Here is a 21339-nt window from a genome sequence, read left to right on the forward strand (position 1 = left end):
TAGTTGAAGATTGTTACCGCTATTTTTCATAAAGTACAAAAGCGATATGTCTCAAATATCATAAGCAGGTTCCCCTAGGGGTCTTGTTGTGCACAATGCATTTTCGGACCGATCGGTGAACAAGATGGCCAACAATCTGCTATCTTCGATTTTGATAGTTGAAGTTTGTTACCGTTATTTCTCAGTAAGTAATGAAGCAATCGGTCTGAAATTGTATGTGTAGGTTTCCCTAGGGCCCCAGTTGTGCACATAACATTTTGAGACTGATCATTTCACAAAATGGCCGACTGGCCACCATCTTGGATTTTGATAATTGAAGTTTGTTGCTGCTATTTCTCAGAAAGTACTGAAGTGATATGTTTCAAATTTCTTATTCAGGTTCCCCTAGGGGCCTAGTTGTGCATATTGCATTTTAAGACCAATCGGACGACAAAATGGCTGACAGGTAGCCATCTTGGAATCTGATAATTGAGTTTGTTACTATTATATATCATAATAGTAACAAAGGACTTTTCTCAAATTCCATATGTTGTAATATGTAGTAAAAGTTTGAAAAGCAGAAAAAAAGAGCCCTCTTTTGTCAGACGTAGATCATTCTTTGGTGGGCGCCAAGATTCCTCTGGGATCTCTTGTTATTCAATGTTTTAAATAGAAATTTGTAAAGAATTTACTTTTGAATTGTACACGTAATACTAATTTATATATAAATACATGCTGTTATAGTAGAAAGAATAACTGGCACCGATAATGTTCTAGGAGGTGCAACTGTATATGTATCTTTTGATCCCTCTGTCGATCCTAAAAATAGCAGTAGAAATATGTAATATTTTCATGCATTAACAATCTTTACTTTCGTCTAATCTGGTATTGGTTCAAACATTTTACCCATTGGTTATACAGTTCACTTAAATACAGTCATTATTAATAATTATTTACAGTTGAAAAGTGATTTTATCAGGTCCTGTAACTCTTGCGAAATATTGACGGATTTTGACCAGTATCACACTCGACTGAGATCCTTCTGATATAAAGCAATATACATAATTTTGTTAAAAATCGCATAATAAATTACAAGAGTTATTGATCAGTAACCAAGAAATAATCTGAAGTTCTCCATACTCTTGCAAATATTGACAGATTTTGACCAGTCCATATGTCCTATATCTCGAGCCTTATACAACATTTGGTTAAAATCGGATAATAGATATTAATGTTATTGCAATTTAACGACTTTAAAGTATCGTAACTCTTGTAAATATTAACGGATTTTTTACCAGTATCGAACCAATCCGATATATCATTGATATAAAGCAATAAAACCAATTCGGTTGCAATCGAACAATAAATACTAATGTTATCGAGTGGAAGCCATGGATTTATCTGGTTTGAAAATTTTAAAGTGCCGTAACTCTCACAAATTTACGGATTTTGACCAGTATCGAACACATCTGAGATCTTATTAAAATAAAGCAGTATACCACGTTTGGTTGATATCGGACAATAAATACTTAGTTATCACATTAAAACCGTTTTAATAGGACATAAATCTACTGAGTTAAAGTAATGATAGTTGGTTTTGTTTTTTATTCTGTGAAGATATGGGTCCGCCAGCAGTTCTCAAAAGGCGTCATACCAAAGTTGAGAAGAATATCTTACCTGTGATAACGATGAAGAATCATGAAGGAGGGGGACGACTTCAAATTAATAAGAAATTGGAAGAGATGACGAAAGAGGAATTGGAACGACATGTTGAGAAGATAACAGGGGGTATGTCGTCGGAGATTTTAGAGATGGTACGAAAAAACGCTTCCCGGGAAAACATGGAGATCTTGTTAACGGATTGGTGGGTGGAGCTATGGTTTAAAGTACGGAACAATATGTAGATATGCTAGGCATTGGGGGCTAAGCTTAAAAACCTCCTGGTCAGAAGGCCAGATAGATTTAAGTTTGCTTGTTACGTTAATTCTAGACATATAAATGTCGGGTTAGGTATCAATGAATTCAATTTATGGTGCGAGTAAACTTCAATCTGATTAAAATACAGATCCTTATTACCTCAACCACCACCAGAGAACTTCTTGAAGGAAGATCTCTACCTTCGTAAGCGTTGGCGACGCGTGCAATATCTGCTGAAGCAATTTTGGGGACGTTGGAGGAAGGAATATCTTGCACAAATCTCTCTAAGACAAAAGTGGCATGAACCGCGTCGGAAAATTTCTTGTGGAGACATAGTGCTTGTGAAGGATGTTGACCTGCCTCGTAATCATTGGCCACTCGCAAAGGTCATTGAAGCGTATCCAGATGATGACGGACTCGTGGGAAGAGTCAAAGTGTCAATGGGACTTCGAAATTCAACATCACCTTCAATCCTTGAACGCAGCATACACAAACTGGTGTTACTTGTCGAGAATTAAGTACAAACAGCTTAAACATGTGTAGTGAACATTACTTGATATTTTACTTATTGAACTATTGTTATGTTTGTTTGTTGAGTTTGACTCATACTATGTATGATGATGTGAAATCAGAAAACGTCAAGTGGTTAAATAGAATATTTTGTGCATGAATGGGTGGGTGTGTGCTTGGTGGTTTGCTGATATTAACTATACCGATCTCTTTGATGTAATAATTAAAAATACTGACCTCATTAACTAAGTGCTCATGGCATGCACTATTAACAACAAATGCGGTGTACATGTCGTGTTGTGGAGACTGCGGGAGAGCGGATCTGTTTCATAGTCGCTTTATAATTTATCCTCCTCAAGTTCTCTCAGTAGATTTAATATGACACAATATATAGGTAAATCTTAATATAATCAGCATGTGTCAGCAAAAAATTAAGTTGATCAATTATGTGTCCAGTTCTTGATGTCAGAGCTTGTAAAACCTGTCCCTTTACTTTAAAATCGTGATTTACCACTTTAAGAGTGACGAACTAGAGTCTATTTGGGCCTCTTTTACTTTCGTAACAAACATCCTTCTGACCAGGAAGGGATTAGGCATGTTCTAGGGACTTCGGCCAGGTCACTGACTCGTCTATTTTTCGTTAACAAACAGACATTTTAGATTAGGCATGTTCTATCCTTCATGACTTCGGCCACTGGACTGCAGGGATGGGATGGGACCCAGCATCATAAACATTGATTGCACATGTACATGTAAACATGGCTGCTAAAAGGTCGGAAATCTATTTGGGATGTTTCAAATTCCAATTTTTATAAGAAAGATGTCAGAACTAGAGATTTAGAAAGACACGTTCAGTGGTAAGTACGTGTGTATATAGCCTAGGTGTAGATGTTGTATCATTCTTTTGTCAAATAAGAAACAATAAGTGTGCTGTTATGAATGGTTTTCTGTCATTCACACATTGTCATGTATCATATACAAGCAAAGTTTTTGTTATAAGTTTATCTCGCTTTTTTTTTACATTTTTAACGGTTAATCACATCAATGATAAACTAAAACATCTGCGATCTTACTACCCACGGGAGCTCCTGGGAAAGGTCACCATATCCAAGGAATTTTATTCTTATTTTAACTAGTTCAAAGAAAGTCTCATTGCCAATACACTTGGTCATTTGTGTTGAAGTAGTCTTTCAGTTGAAAAGAAAACATGTATTAGCTAGATAGCAGAAAATTTCTGTTATATTAAGTTTTACAATACTTTGTTCTAGTCCAGTCATCAATTTATTATGATTGTTTAATTGTATGTTTCAGTAAATCGTGATCTATGAACAACACCCACACAACATGTATTTGTTGTCAGATATGGAAATCATTTGTTTGATTAATTAACGTCCTATTAACAGCTATGGTCATGTAAGGACGGCCTCCCATATATGCCGTGTGCTGCGTGTATGTTGTGCGTGTTTTGGGAGACTGCGGTATATTCATGTAGTGTCTTCTTGTATTGTGGAACTGTTGCCCTTTTTATAGTGCTATACCACTGAAGCATGCTGCCGAAGACGCCAAGCAACACATCCTACCCGGTCACATTATACTGACAACGGGCGATCTAGTCGCCCCACTCCCTGTATGCAAGAATTGGGTCGACTGAGCAATCTAGTGAAGGACCTGGAGTAAAATCCAGGGAGATAATTGGATCAGCGTTGGAAAGGGTGTAAAACGAAAATTAGACGCAAAATCCTATGACATGAAAAACGAAGCATGGTAGAGATTGAGAAGGGGGTGAAGTCCAAGAAACAGATCGCTGCTGATTTTGGTATTCCTGCATTTTAGGACCGATCTGTTAACAAGATGGCCACCATGCCTCAATCTTGGATTATACTACTTTGTACATACATATGTATAAATTTCCTTACCTCTAAAACCCTGAGGAGGCAGCTACAGTCATGGGTCATCATACCCAGAAATGGTGACCCCCACATGTAGTGTTACTATGTGTATCCATGTGGTGACCTTTGAACCTTTATAGTCCCGATCCATGAGGAATAGCCCTGCAGGTAGGGCGTTAGAATTGTACCTGCTGCCCCTATTGCATGATCGTTCGTAAAAGGCGACTAAATTTAGGATCTTATCTTTTCTTTTCTTCCTAACTGACTTTATCTTTCCTAATGCCTTCCTTGGCACCGCCTCACTTTTGGCCTTGCGTCGAGCGTTCGCCCCTGTGAGGAAGGCTCTGGGTTCTGTCCCCTGGCCGAGACACACCAAAGTCTATAAAAGTGGTAGTTTCTGCTCCTGCTTAGCGCTCAGCAAACGGGGAGTGGGACGACTGGTTCGCCCGTTGTCAGTATAATGTGACCGGGTGGGGTGTGTTGCTTGGTGTCTTCGGCGGCATACTTCAGTGATATAGCACTATAAAAAGGGCAACAGTTCCACTATACAAGAAGACACAACATGAATTTACCGCACTCTCCCAAAACACACACCTTGCACAACATACACGCAACACATCGCATACATGGGAGGCCGTCCTTACATGACCATAGCTGTTAATAGGACGTTATATAATCAAACAAACAAACAAACCTCCATGAGGAAGCATATGCACAAATAATCTTCTACATAATTTGGACCATTCGGTGAATATTTTGGACATCTAAATAAGTGAGGTGTAGTTTTCAACATGCAGTTATACATATTTAAAATGTTAGTATAAATGGGGTTTAAAGTGTATAGCCAGGAGTATAAATGGAAAAAAATGGATTTCTGCATTCTCACGTTGTATTGGATTATAACTCTATAGCAAGTGGCAGCCGAAGGCCGGATCTACAAAAATGCATCCATGCTGTTCGGCAGCACATATAGGTGCAAATACTTGGTTTGTAACCAACCCACCATCTACAAGTTAGCTTAAACTATAAGCTTTAGTCAGTTCAGTTTGCAGCTCATTACCAGTCATGGTAGCAAGTATTTCATCAACAATAGTTTTAGTTCAGTTTCAAGTTGCAGCCCCGGGGTGTTACATTCCTGATTCATTGAATATTTACACTTATAGCCCCTACACGTTGGGGAGCCAGTTAGTAAGCTATATTATCATACTTAGCTCCTACCAATTAGTCAGTATAATGTGACCGGGTGGGGTGTGTTGCTTTGTGTCTTCGGCGGCATGCTTCAGTGATATAGCACTATAAAAAGGGCAACAGTTCCACTATACAAGAAGATACAACATGGATATACCGCAGTCTCCCAAAACACGCATCTCTCACAACATACACGCAACACACAGCATACATGGGAGGCCGTCCTTAAATGATAGCTGTTAATAGGACGTTAATTATTCAAACAAACAAACAAAAGGATACTTAACTGGTTAATTAAAATTTATTTAATTAGCCCCTACCAGTCGGGGTAACCATTTGGTAAGTTTAAGCACCTATATATATATATAGCTACCGGTTCGAGTACTCAATTGCTAATGGATGTTAGCCTCTATTTCAAATTAGCCCCTACCAGGCTGCAGTCTGCGTACTTGGTTGCTAATTTATATTAGCCCTTACCAGTTGGTGTATTCAGTAATTTATATTAGCCCCTACCAATCGGGGTAACCAGTTGGTAATTAGTATTAGCCCCTACCAGTCGGGGTAACCTGTTGGTAAGTTATATTAGCCCCTACCAGTCGGGGTAACCTCTTGGTAATTTATATTAGCCCCTACCAGCCGGGGTTCTCGGTTGGTACGTTATATTAGCCCCTACCAGTCGGGTACTTCCGATCAGTTGTAATTTATATTAGCCTCTATCAGTTGGGGTACTCGATTGATATCTTATATTAACCCCTATCAGCTCGGGGTACTCATTTGTGATTTATTTTAACCGCTACGGGATTATTAAATTGGGTAATTATATAAAACCCCATACCAGTCGGGTAATCAATTGGTAGCTTATATTAGCCCCTATCAGTCGGGGTAACCAGTTGGTGATTTAATATTCATAAATCCGGTGACATTCTACAATCGCAGTTTATCTTATGACTTAATAATTATTATAATTGTTGTTTCGATGAGCAGAACAGACAACAAGGAGGCCAGCAGCAGTAAGGCAGCTGCAGTTAACAGTATATCTAGTGCTAAAATTTCAAAAGGCACAGGATCTAAAGAAAAAAGCCAAAAAGACCCCAGCCTCAACTATTCAAGTCAAGAGAGATACCAACTGACGATAGAGACACCCAACTATTGGTGGCCTCCATTACCAAACAGGTGTTAGAACAATTAAATTCGAGTACACATTTGACGATGAGGAGGAGCGTGAACATTCCCTAGACGTACACGTGAGAGAAAACGCACTCGATCAACACAAAAGAAATCACGAAGGGAGACGTGGACTCAAGTCTCCTAGAGGTACGCCGTCTGAGACGGACCAGTGACATTAGCATTTGTCCCCCCTGGCCGAGACAGACCATAAGTCTATCAAAGTGTAGTTTCGCTGCTCCTGCTTAAGCGCTCAGCATACAGTGAGTTGTGGGACGACTGGTTAGCCCGTTGTCAGGTATAATGTGACCGGGTGGGGTGTGTTGCTTGGTGTCTTCGGGCGGCATGCTTCAGTGATAATAGCAACTATAAAAAGGTCTCGCAACAGTTCCACTAGACCAAGAGGACACAAACATGAGTATAACCGCAGTCTTCCAAATCATAGCACCTCCCACAAAACTTACTCGCATCACATAGCATATATAGGGGGCCGTCCTTACATGACCATCAGCTGTTAAAAGGACGTTAATAAATCCAATACAAACAAAAACAATATTTTGCAACGCAAATAATATTAAAAATTTAGCAAAATTGCTGGCCCCAATCCAAGGACATCAGTGGCATCTGTGAGTCCATTCATCTTACAAAGCATCAGGATAGGTTCCCAATTCCGATTATTGAAAAAAAGAAATCGGGCACAATCCATTCTGCATTATGGTAAGCAATTTATGTAGAGAAATTCCGAAAGGATTCCCACATGGAATTAAGCATGGAGAAATTACATGCGCGATGTTGGCTGCCAGAAAAGACCGGGGATGCCTGGTTCATTTACGACCAGCGTGTGAGGGCAGAGATAGAAGTATCTGACTTTCCCGGGGGTCAGTTTACATCATGAGTTCTGGGTCATGGCTAACACTCCATATCAAAATTACTCCAACAGTAGTCAGGCTTTTCGCGGGAAAGGGGCAGGGAGATTCCGTGGACGAAACATGAGAAACAGAATTTTAACATATATTATTGTAGAAAAAACACCAGACCTCTAACATCGGACAAAATAAGACCTTTCAACCAGTGAGTGAAAACTGCAAGGACCTCATCAACAATATGTCAGCAGTCCTACCAAATGCTGTGCTGTGTAAAGGTAAATTTGTTTGTTTTGTTTGTTTGAGTTTTACGGCCCATCGACAACTAAGGTCATTTAGAGCCGAACTACAAGGCAGGCATTAATATTAGGATATAAACTGTATCTAAAAGATCAGGATAAGAAAAGGGCAAGTAAAAACTAAAACAAAATTGTAAATGTTGATTTAATAAAAAGAATTACATAGGATAAAATAGTTTTGGCTAAAACACATGAGAAATCTCATGCACAATGTTGACAAAACGATGATTGTTGCGTTGATATGCATATAAGATGAGATGAGAAAACGTTCAAATTTTGTTAAAAATGCCGATCTCTTTGAGATCATTGAAAATACAATTATGTCTCACGGCATGAAACAATGTGTACATGTCGGAGACATCATAGTACTTATCTTGTATGTGTTTAAAATCAATACGATGCAATAAAATATGCTCCACTGTGAGAGGACAATCACATGCATGGCATGTGGGAGGATCCTCCCCTCTCAATAGATAGGAATGTGTAAAATATGTGTGTCCAATTCGGAGCCGAGAGAGAACAACTTCCTCTCTGCGGTCTCTCCGACTGGACAGATTAGGATTAAGTGTAGGTTGTATTTTAAACAGTTTATTGTTTGTTTCGGTAGACCACCTTTGTTGCCAATGGTGTTTAATGGCTGACTGAATGTAAGGTTTGATGTCGGTGTAAGGTAGTTTCAAATCTGTTTGTGCTAGGCGAAGAGCAGTCTTAGCTGCTTTATCGGCCTTTTCATTCCCCTTTATACCCACATGGCTGGGAATCCAGAGATAAGTAATTTGAGTTTTAGAAGATAATCGAAATGTTCGGATCAAAAGATTTTGGATTAATGTGTTTCTAGGGTTTCTTGATTTCAAAGCCTGAAGAACCGAAAGAGAGTCGGAACAGATAATTGCCTTTTCAATGCGGTGTTCTTCGATATGGTCAAGTGCCAGACCGATAGCACATGCTTTCGCAGAGAAAATGGAGGCAACATCCGGGAGTCGGATAGAGGAACAGTGATTAGATGTACAGCATGCTGCCGCAACATTATCACCATCTTTTGATCCGTCAGTGTAGATCTGAACATGGTCAGGGAAAGCCCTAATGCACTCCCGAAAGGAGGATTTGTGTTCTTCGGGTAATGCACTGATTTTGCTCCCATGTAGAGATAAATTGATATCAGGTATTTGAATGAGCCAATGTGGTACATCCGATTGAAATAAAATAAAAATCTTTATTACTGCTCAGAAGTTATTTATTTGTTTGTTAAAAGCAAATTTTGATCAAAATGATGTACGTTAAATATGTTTACTAGCTAAACAATTATCAGAGGTTAAGCAAGCTGTCATTTCCTTATCAGTTCAAACGGACATACTTTTATCTTCCTGGTTTCAAATCTAACATATGGTTGGTTGGTTTGTTATCAAATGAATTTTATGTAAGATAAGGATATACCGGTTCCTTGTAATTCACGGTATAAATATCGCATTGCTCAAATACAGTAAAATTAACTCTGTAACCAATGAAGTATCTTAATTGCTAACTCGATTGGTCCTGGTAATGCCTCTGTTGAATTATCTGGCCTAAGAAGAGATATTTTAGTGCCTTCAGTCTGGATTAAAATACGAGATCCTTAATAATCTGACCATCTGATTGTTATAAAACCAAACGAAAAATGGAATATGGTAATGCTTTTTAGGTTTGTTTTTGTTTGATTTATTAAACGTCCCACTTTAACAGCGTAACGGACATTGTAAGGACGGCCTCCGCATGTATTGAAGCGGTGAGTTGCGTAGTAAGTGTTGTGCGAGGTGAGTTTACTGGGAGACTGTCGGTGATGTTCGTGTAGTGTCTTCCTTGTATAGTGGCAAACGTGTTGCCCTATTATAGTGCGTATATCACTGAGCAATGTCCGCAGTATCCATAAAACACGCACCTCGCACAACTACACACAAATCACAAGCACCACGACCCCATGACCCGGTCACATTAAACTGACAAACAACTGAAGTAATTCACGGTATAAATATCGCATTGCTCAAATACAGTAAAATTAACTCTGGAACCATGAAGATTACATTGCTCTCGATTGTCCTGGTAGCCTGTTTATTATCGGGTAAGAAAGATATTTTTAGGCCTTCAGTCTGATTAAAATACAGATCCTTATTATCACACTCTGATTGTTATTATCACTACGTTGAAGGAATGGTAATACGGATCTGTTTCAATCAGACTGCGATTTCTTGTTTGTCCTTTCCATTTTACATATTGTATGCTTCTGGTTCGTGGTTAAAACTATGAAATCTTATATTTTGTTTTAATGTAGGTTTAGCATACAAAAACGCCAATATTTAGTAATTCATCTCTGGAATCCTTATACGCCAAATTATTATCGTTAGAAATTTAGGAACAAAATGTTAAAGATTTAAAAGATTACATAAAATGTAAGCCATTGAAATAAAAGTGTATATGGTGTCCTACGAACATTAAAAAGTATGGGGTACATTATTAACAAAAGGGCGAGTTTATTAAGAGGAGGTGTAAACCAGTGGATGGGGTGTTTTATGGGAACAACATACACTAGAATTCGCGATTATACAATTTTCACACATAACCAAGAAGGAAATCCTTACATAAAGCTGTTTCTCTATAATGTTTAGTTATCATATTGATCATTGTCTCAATAAATTTAAAATTACTTGACCAGCATCCTCTTTCTGACCTTCATTCAAGGTCAAAGGGGTTTAAAATTATTTACTTTTACTCGATCCTCAGCATAGGCTGTATAGACTTTCTGCATTTATATTTTGAATTTTACTTGGTTTAATCATAAATGGTTATGGTTTCATTTACAGGTGCATTAAGCACATGTAGCAGTCCGTTTTGTGTATACAGTCAAGGCCGATGTGTATGTAACTACAAGCGATTCGTGAGAGAGGCTGTACGACAACTATCTTCACACCATGGAGGTAATGGTGGCGACAATCATGTAGCCAAGCGACAGTATGATTATCGACCATCGCCTATTTGTCATCACCACCAGCTGTCCGCCATCTTGTTGAAACGACAATACGACCTTCACAACAACGAATGTTAAATCTAGTGTTAGCTCAATATATTAAAAATCAAAATTTTAACGTTATACAAATTGTCTGTTATTATTGACATTTTGGTCAGTATTGTATTATAAGCCCATCGGTCATTTAGGGGCAAACTTTAAAGAATGTTGCCATTCTGAAATTAGGAATGGCGTTCTAAAAAGACGTTGTCGTCATGGGTGTTGAAGTTTCTAAATTGTAAAAAAGTTTTCATTCTGATAATAAAATGAAATACGGACATCATATGTTAACAATAATCAAAGGAAGATGGAGGAGCTGTGCTTGAGAGATGTGGGGAAGTACATAAGGGATCTCACTGGAGAGCCTTTATCTCAACTTCCCTGGGAAAGAGGAGTATGATATACAGGCAGCTAGGGCCAAGTAATTTGAGTTGTAGAAGATAATCGCACAATACAACAGTGAGGCGATTGTGAAATAATCTCTGGATATATCTTCCTGTAAGACCTGTTTTAGGTACTTTCAATTTTACTTCGCGAGTGTGAGATAATCCCTGAATATATCATCCTGTAAGAATGTTTTAGGTTCTCTCAATTTTACTCCGCGATTTGTTTGTGAAATATTCCCTGGATTATCTTCCTGTGAAGACCTGTGTTTTAGGTACTCTCAATTTTACTCCGCGATTGTGAAATAATCCTGGATATATCATCCCTGTAAGACCGTTTATGGTACTCTCAATTTTACTCGCGAGTGTGAATTAATCCAGAATGGATTCATCTTCCTGTAAGACCTGTTTTAGTACTCTCAATTTTACTTCGCGAGTGTGAAATTAATCCCTGGGATACATCTTCCTGTAAGACCTGTTTTAGGTACTCTTCATTTTACTCCGCGAGTGTGAAATAATCCCTGGATATATCTTCCTGTAAGAGCTGTTTTAGGTACTCTCTATTTTAACTCACTCGCGAGTGTGAAATAATCCTGGATTATATCTTCCTGTAAGAGCTGTTTTAGGTACTCTCTATTTTTACTCCGCGAGTGTGAAATAATCCTGGATATATCTTCCTGTAAGACCTGTTTTAGGTACTCTCAATTTATCTCCAAGCAAAAATCATGGCAATCCACTGAAATAAATGTGAATATTGAGATTACTTGAGACACTTTAGATCTAAAGATACGGGTCGAGTTAAAAACGCAATGGTCCAGAATCGATATCCACTCAACCACGGCTAGAAAACAAAGATACATGCAAGTCCAGAATCGGTCAGTTTCATTATCAGATGGTTAAGAACAAACCTCTGCAGAACCAGTAAGGAGATTAAGTACTTAGCCAAAACAAACTACTGACAGAGACTAAGATTAGTTGGGTTTTTTTTTTTTATTTAACGGCCCATCGACAGCCAATGTAACTTCAGGACAAACTATCACCTGCGACGGTACAGAATTGGTCGCGGATTTTGACCAGGTTACTTGGGCCCTCAATAACTCTAAGCACTCCTATGCCACTGAACTTATATTTGGCTTGAAAGACAAAGTTTGCAAGAGAAACAAATTAATCAAAATAGCAGCTTCTGCATGGTCGAGACTGCAATTTATTTGTTAGTTGTGTTGTTATTATTAATTACAGTAAGCACAGTGTTTTTGGAAAAACCAACAGGAAATCTTTATTTTATTTTTCTCCTTATTGTCACTCCTCACATCACCTCGAGCTTTCAACTCTGTTGGGGAAGATTCTGGGGTGTTATGCGGGACCTTGTGTCCTGTTGAACAACAATATGTTTGTGTTGTGCAGGGCCTTGTGTCCGGTTGAACAACAATATGTTTGTGTTGTGCAGGGCCTTGTGTCCGGTTGAACAACAATATGTTTGTGTTGTGCTGGAGCTTTTGTGCAGTTGAATAACAATATCTGAAATGGAGAGACATAGTTCGCTTGTCACCTTTTTCGTTTCAGATTCAATAGGACAAATGCGGAGGTCTAGGCGAAGGGCTGCAGTAAACCACAGCTTAATTACTGCTAGGAATGTTGCTTCAACAGTAGTGATTACCTCTGCTCCTGCTCCAACAGAGGGAACAGTGACTGCCTCGGCAATAGTAGCTGCCCCAAATTTTCCTTCCACAAAGGACATTGAATAGGAGCTGCTTAATCAAATGTTGGCAAAAGGCCATATAGCAGCAAAATGAGGCTTTTCAACATGTATCAGCAAATAATATGGTGCCTGCTCAAATATCTTCATCTCAGCCTGCTCAAATTTACTCATCTCAGCCTGCTCATATATCTTCAACTCCTCCTGCTTTGAACCCTTCGACTTCTGGAACACCTGCCTCTCAGACCCTTCAATATTCAGTCGCCCATTCACAATGTTTTAGATAATATTACAGGTACCAGTTATGTTCATTTACCAGCACCAAATTCATATAACAGCATTTCCCGGCACCTTGACTTGCATGTTGACGCTATAATGAGGGCAAAAATCATGAATCATTGAGTTTGGCTCCCTGTTATCTACTTCATCTCATCCGGACCAGTTCCGTATATAGGTGAATGGGGATAATTTATCTCTGGTTCCTAGTTCAAAACCATTTCAAATAAAATCCATTAAACAATGGCTCCAGGCATTCCATTTTTTTGTTTCGGTTTTCGTTCAGGCCCATCCATCTAAAACTATCAGCTTAATGAAATATGCTGACACTATTCAGACCTTAGCAAGGTGCTCGGAATTTGCTGCTGCCATGTTTTACGATTCGTATTTCAGAAAATGGTTACAAGTTAACCATGGGATGAAATGGGATGAACTCAATAATGAGTTGTATATGCATGCATTAGGGATTGTCAAAATGTTAATAACTTTTGGTGATAAAAAGACATTAAAAGCTTATATTCATTCGTGAGAAAGAAAAATATGGCACATATGATTTTAAAAAGTTGATGGAGTAGAGTTATACAGAAATTGGATTATTGAAATGGCGGGTAATGAATTTGACTAAGAGAATCTAATGGCACTCCACTTAATCGTCTGCATTGTACCAGTGGACTTCTACAGAAGATAACGAGAGACGAGGATCTAACTTTTGATAGTTGTTTCAGCCATCATGGTGATCAGTTCCGGCTCCAGACAAAGACCCGACATCCACGCTCTAGATTACCATTGTTGTTATCCTGCAACAGCTCATCCACCACAGTTAGTCAAGCAGAAATAGAGTCTGATCGAAATACAGATCTTTATAACCACTCCAATTCAATACAGATTTGTTTGATTCCGATTAAACAAGACCTATAATGGTGTTCCATTCCAGTAGTCCTGGAAGCATTTTTTTGTTTGTTTGATTGATAAATTTGAATAATTATATTTATCGTCCTAATTAACAACTATGGTCATTTTAAGGACGGTGGCCTCCCATGTATGCGATGTGTTGCGTGTATGTTGTGCGAGGTGCGTGTTTTGGGAGACTGCAGTATATTCATAAATAGTGGAACTGTTTGCCCATAGTTGCATATCGCTGAAGCATACGTCGAAAAACCAAGCAACGACATACAAGTATTATACTGAAAATCAACGACATAAAATATTTAGCATCACCATCTATACATTGTTATTATCTTTTAGATGTAGACTTTAGAGAGTAAAATCACAAAGTAGACCAAAGAAGCATAGCACACCTAAATGATTTGATATAAATTGTGGGATTTTGTATTAATTATGTTATACATACTTCATACAAATTATGCTGATCGATTCAAATCAAAACTTTTAAGTATCAATTACAGTAATCAATAGAGATATATGAAACTTAAAATAATAAACAATCCAATTAAAATCATATTATTTTGTTCATAGCTTTGCTTACTACGTACTAGTTGCCTGAACATCTGAATCTGCGGTGTACCTCATTCAGTTGACCCAGAGATTTTTGAATACTCCTTTATAGACATCAGCGAGAAGCTGCAATAAAGAAGGGATCATGTGTGAAGAGAGACGGCAAAAAGATAGCATATTACCTTCTGTCAATCTTCTTCAAAAAAAGTAATATTAACTAATGTCACTCCAAGTTTGTGTTTGTCAGGTGTGTCTGAAGATGTTGTAGAGGATGTAGCTGCTTATGTCAGTAGGTGCGAGTTAGGGTCAGATCTAGAGTGTAGGCAGCAGGTCTCAGGTTTCATGGCTTTTGCTAAGGTTCAGGTAGAGTCAAATAGTGAGTGTTTTAGTAGTCAAAGGGATTTAGCTAATTGAGCAATTAGGTGTAGAGATACATTTCCTTTGTTGGCTGCGGCTGCTGAGCGACTCCTTGTACCCGTCTCTACTGTGGACTGTCTCAACATATAGGAATGTGTAACATGTGTGTCCAGTTCAAAGCCAAGAGAGAACAACTTCCTCTCTGCGGTCTCTCTGGTTGGACAGTTTAAATCCAAATCACTTTGGTATTTTAACTTCAGAAGTTTTGAAAATGTGTTTCAAAGATGGCGGCTGAAGATTCTAGTGGCCATCTTGGATTTTGATTTTGTTTGTTTGATTAATTAAAGTCCTATTAAGAGCTATGGTCATGTAAGGACAGCCTCCCATGTAAGCGGTGTGTAACCCATTTTGGGCTTTATTTTTCGTAAATTTTAATCATAGTTGAGTGAATTTAGTCTGAAGCAATGGTAGAACGTCGTCGTATACATATAATTGGCCTGTAGGAATGAGTATTACAACTAGTATTACCACCCCACCCTCTGTAAGCGCCTCTGATGTGTATAGGTCTTCTAGGGATGTGTGTACAACTACGCAAGCTTTGGGTAGTAGGTTCGAGTCGGGGAGTCCGAGTAAATTCTACAGTCGGGAAGATATATCTGGCCCTATTAACGACACTGGGGCTAGACCGAAAACTGTCTCGTATGGAGACCATACTAAAGTAAAGGGTAGCTCTAGGCCTCCTCCTCCGCGTCCCCCTCCTCCTCAACACATTTCTAGTTATGGGGAGGGACATCAGTACGGGGCTGTTAGCTATTTGGAGTCGGGTGATGATAGTGTGTTTGTAACCGATGATACCCCTCAGTCACAGTATGGGTTAAATCCAAACATAAGGGCCAGCTCTCATGAATATACAGGTCCCAGTGAGATAGGGGAGACAACTCTTATTACTCCATCATCATTGGGTACCCCCTTTAGAACACCCGTAACATTCAACAAGCCTCATGTAGGCTGGGAAAGTAATACTCCTCAGGATAGAAGTCATGGGGAACCCCCTAGGGCTTACAGTGGCAAGGTGATAAATAGGAAACAGAAAGACCCCCAGAACTATGATGGGACAAGTGATTTCAAAGATTTTATCATACACTTTGAACAGGTGGCCCTGTGGAATCAATGGGGAAATTATGAAAAAGCTCAACAGTTAGCAATGAGCTTGCGTGGTCCAGCTCAAAAAGTGTTAGGGACATTGACCTTGGCTCAAATAAATGACTTTGGGAAAATAAGGGACGTCCTGGCTTCTCAATTTGACCCCCCAGGGAGGGAGACTGCCTATAGATGCCAACTTAAGCATAGGTCCCGGAGTAATAATGAAAGCCTAGTAAGCTATGGTAGAGAGTTACGGCGGCTGGCTGGTTTAGCTTTTCCTGGTGTGTCCTCTGAATCCTCAGAAGTGCATGTTATAGATCAATTTATTCATGGGCTAAGCAGTATGGATATGAAGCGCCATGTCCAGTTTCATCACCCAGCTTCTTTGGAGGCTGCAATTACACTAGCCATCGAATTTGAGGCTTTCAATAGAGAGTTAAATACACCTGATAGGAAACCTAAAGCTTTTGTTGATGAGATAGAACAAGGTCAAGTTCAGACTATACAGAGCAATAGTTCCACAGGTGACAAACAAAGTCAGGATTTGGTTACTCTTTTGACTGAAGGTTTTGAGAAAACTAGGAAAGCAACTCACTCGTGCTGTGCGTGGTAGAGGTAGAGGCAGAGGTAGAGGTCAGGGCAGTAGCAAAGGTCAAGGTCAGGCATTTGAGAAAAGGTGTTATCGCTGTGATCAGACTGGTCATTTTATAGCGGATTGTCCACAGTCAGTTTGATCAAAAAAAACTAGTTTCGGTCAACGCTTGAGCCCGGAAAGTTGTTGACCGGGTGTCTCAGCTCCTAGGTGGAGAGTTACCATCTGGTGTAAGATCAGAAGGCTTACTAAGGTTAGCTAAAAATGCTGGTTATTAAAGGTTTGTCTATTTTTAGATGCTACAGTTTGTGGACAAGGTCACGGTATCTTGTGGAATCAGGTTTCTGCGGTGACAAATCCGTTACTGAGGATGTTATATAGTGCTATGGCCAGAGTCCAGTAGGCCGGAGATTGAAAAGCAGGTGGTATTATGGCTGTACTCCGCTTCCCGGTGACAAGTTTAGGCGTGAGGCTGGTAAAGCCAACTTTAAGTTTTAAGTAGCTGATTAATATATGAACAGGAGGCGTGTAGTGGCTAGGTTGGACCAATTGACAGGAATTCTAGGCGTAGATTTCCTGAGTCACCATGGTGGTGAAATCCATTTTAGGGATAAGATCCTCAGGTTGGAGGGTCAGTGTGTCAATTTAGTCACAGAAGGGTATAAAGGATGTGCCCGTATAAGGATGTGTGAAACTGTCTCCTTGCCAGCTAACTCCGAGTGTCATTTTAAGGGCTATATAGAGGGAGCTATTGATAGCTTAGAAGGGATTGTAGAGCCAAACACATATGTAGCAAACCAAGGTTTAATGATGGCAAAAGTTTTGGTACAGACCTCATGTAAAGAGATTAGTCTCTCTGTCATGAACCTCGGTAGAAAGTCTATCAGGTTACAGCAAAATACTATTGTGGGCGACGTGTCCTCGGTAAATGGGGTTCATGAAATAGAAGAAGTTGAGGGAAGCTTAGAACACTACCTGATTATTTAAAGCCAATGGTAAGCCGGTTCTCACCGGAACTGACACCGTCAGAGAAACAAATGGCCACAGATTTGGTAACTGAATATAGTGACATATTCCAAAGTCCAAAGGGAGAGATAGGTCAGACAAAATTAGTTGAACACACAGTAAATACTGGTGACGAGCCTCCAATTAGGAGACATAGCAGTACTGAATGTAGTCCTAATTTGGTCATGCTGGGTCGTGAAGTTTCTTGTCCGTTAGATATCATGGTAGGCTTGCCTCCCGAAACTGAGCAAAGATGTCCCATAGAGTATGTTTCCTGGGTACAGTCAGCCTGATCTGCATTTAAGTTTGTTCATCAGAAGTTAGGTGCTGCTGCAAGTAGACAAAAAATGTACTATGACCATGGCTCAAAACAAAGGGATTTTGATGAAGGAGCATATGTTTGGAGATGGTATCCCCCACTGTTAGTGATAAGTTAGGGCAAGGTTGGACAGGTCCATACAAATCCTTGAGAGACTGACAGATGTCAATTATAGGATACAGAAAACACCTGTGTCGAAACCTATTGTTGTCCATATAGACCATTTAAAGCTATATTTGGGTAGGAGTATACCTGAAGCTTGGGTGGATTTAGATACGGATGCTGTGAATGAGAGTGATAGTGAAGAGTTGAATGGCACCATAGTGAAATCCAGTTCCACAGCAGTCCAAGGGAGATAACTCCCCGAAAAACTAGAGCTGGCAGGAATGTCAAACCCCCTGATAAATATTCACCATAGATCTGAAAAAAAAGAAATATAAAAAAAAAAAAAAAAATCAGTATTGTTTTTATAAAGACATGGTTTCAGTCTGTTTAGTACTAGAGGCACAAAGTTTTTTAAGGAAAAAAGATATACTAAATTAATTAAGCAGTATATGTCCTGCTGTTTGTAACAAAAAAACACGTCATCACTTCATCATATGCGTTTGAGGTACAATATTGTCATTGTGGGCCCCCCTCAAAAACACATTGAACTGAGACATTTTATAGATCATGGATATTCTAGACATCACAGTACCAGGACAGGATGTTGACAACCTGGACACCGATTTGAACCCAGCATGGGAGTCCGGGATGGCTTGCCCAGTCCCAGCCTGTGGGAGACAACGCCCTTTTCAACCAGTGCAGCAATCAGCAATGAGGCTCCACTGGAACCAAATCCATAGGAAGGATATTACATACTTCTGTTGCACTAGATGTCCAGTAAAGTTTGTGCGCAGGAATCAGCTGCTGAGGCATTATGTCAGCCGGCATAAGCTGTCGCAACAGGAGGCTAAGCCTTTATGTGTAGTGGGAAGGCAACTTCCAAATTCTAAATATATAAATCCAGGGGTTTTCAGGATGCCTTTTGTAAAAGTATCTGAGGAAATGGGCCGTCGCCGTGAGGAGGCCGCGCGCCAACGCCAACAGGAAGCTGGTGGTACTTCCACCAGCATATTGACGTCACGGACAGTCAGTGTGGCCCGGGACCAAGAGGTAGTACCTCTTGGTCGGGGTCAAGCGATCATTCGCGATCAGGTCAAATGGCTACGCGGTCGCGCGCCTACACAAGAAGTGTATGCCCCATCAGACATTAACTTTGATATGTTTGAAAATTATTAGCTAAAATGTACATGTATATCCAGTGTGGGGGTTGGTTATTGGACTATATATTGTATTATAATTACATATGCACAGTGCTGTTGTTGTATATAAATGCCTGGTAGCCAAATGTTGTAATTACCTTTATATTGAATTTTTCATCGTAATAGATTATTGGGCATGTAACTAATTCTTGAATCAAATTATTGTTTTAGTAATGAATTAAGTTCCTGCTATATTTATAATTAGTATAATTATAAATTTATTTTGCCTATGTTGACTGAATCCATGAATTGTTTTTGTTAGTAATGGATTCTTCCCATATGGTTTTCTTATATAACTCGATGTTATCTAAAGGGTTGTTGATAAAATTCTTAGTGTACCAGGGCATTATTGTTATACGCTGTGCTTATTATTTTTGTTAAATTTAAGAGAAGATTATTTGTGGTAGACATTTCAGGAATTATATACTCCTGTTCTGTCAGTAATTTGTTGTAAGATTGTGTCAATATCGTTGGCCGTATGGTTGTAAATGGAGTCTAATTTTTGTACACTGTATTTGGATTCCAGGAAAAAAAAATATCTTGAACGTTTGTTTGTAAACATTTTTTTTTGTAATATATTTTTTCAGTATTGGTCCAGTGTGATTGAGTGTGTTGCGAGATTATTTGACATAAGGTTATCACTGTGAAATTGTTTAGTACTAGGCTAGTTAAAGCTATCATGTAAATCGAGCTCATAGACCTACCGTAGTGGTTTGATGTATCTTGGAAAGTTTTACTTGTCATGGTTGTGTTTTTTGTTTCCCTACGAGTAGCGTCCAAATTTTCATTAGCCAAATGTTAGTACATTTGACTTAAGGGGGGAGGAATGTAGAAGTTCAGGGAAAACGATAAATTTGGAGTGTGATTTTACGTCTGCTTCGTTTCCATGTTTCGACTTCCATCTTGTTTGTTTATTACATTCGGAACATGTAGTCGGACCGGATGAGTTCCGAGTGGATTTGGCGCGAATAATGCACGTGCTGTTTGCCGCACGTTAGCTATAAAGTCGCGTGCTTAACAGTAGTTTAGTTAGTCAGATTCAAGTCCTTGTTAGACTGCCTGACTCTTTCTTGTTCTATACCTAGCTATAGGGTATACGTAGCCACTAGTACTAGGTAACGCTATGAAGTTTATAATGTAGTTTCATACTTTCGTATACATAGGAGTAAGCCATGTAGCCACTAGATTAACGTATATTTTGGGTATCGGGCGGTATATTTCAGTACCTATAAATAGTATTAATTTCATTGATAAATAGCTGGTTTATCCTAACAGGGTGTACATATTATGTAGGCAGGGTGTACGAGAGTTGGCGTGAGTCGAGTTGTTTCACTATTGTATGTATTATTTCGTCGTTAATTTCTACACTTGTTATCCACAATAAATTATATTGAACGTATATTTCTGAGTCTGTGTTCATTCGCCAATTGCAAGCTTCAGTTTATGGTTCCAGAATCTAAGACCCTAATGGACCCGAGATCTCAGAACCTGGGTTAGGTTTCTAGGACAGAAACCGCTCCCTTTTACACATGTATGTTGTGCGAGGTGCGTGTATTGGGAGACTGCGGTATATTTGTGTTGTTTTCCTGTATAGTTGAACTGTTCCCCTTTTTGTGCATTTTGAATTGACCCGAAAATAACACCTGGTCAGAAACATGTCAGGATCATTTCTGGCAAGTTTCAACCTAATCGCACTGGTTGGACTTGTGCATATGTTCGTAATGTGATTTCAAGATGGCGACTTTGGCGGTCATCTTGGATTTCTGATTAACCCAAAAAATACGAACACTTTGCCAGGTAGTAGTAGTAGATCCCTCCTCTATTAGGAGAACCAGCCACAGGGCTGTGGTATATGGACATCATGGACCATGTCATCAAGTTTCAGTGTAATTGAGTCACATATGACCTAAAAACATGTTCACATAGAATGTAGTCAGTTCAAAGAAGAAGAAAACGTAAAATA

At 39.2% G+C, this 21339-nt stretch overlaps 1 protein-coding gene across 1 annotated transcript in view; it reads right to left on the reverse strand.

Annotated features, from left to right (window-relative positions):
• Positions 1-21339, reverse strand: part of LOC138305885 (mucin-2-like) — a 403923-nt gene that overhangs the window by 9856 nt on the left and 372728 nt on the right. The window lies entirely within an intron of this gene.

This window comes from Argopecten irradians, chromosome 13, assembly GCF_041381155.1.
Source record: "Argopecten irradians isolate NY chromosome 13, Ai_NY, whole genome shotgun sequence".
In the NCBI taxonomy this organism is placed as follows: Eukaryota; Metazoa; Mollusca; class Bivalvia; order Pectinida; family Pectinidae; genus Argopecten; species Argopecten irradians.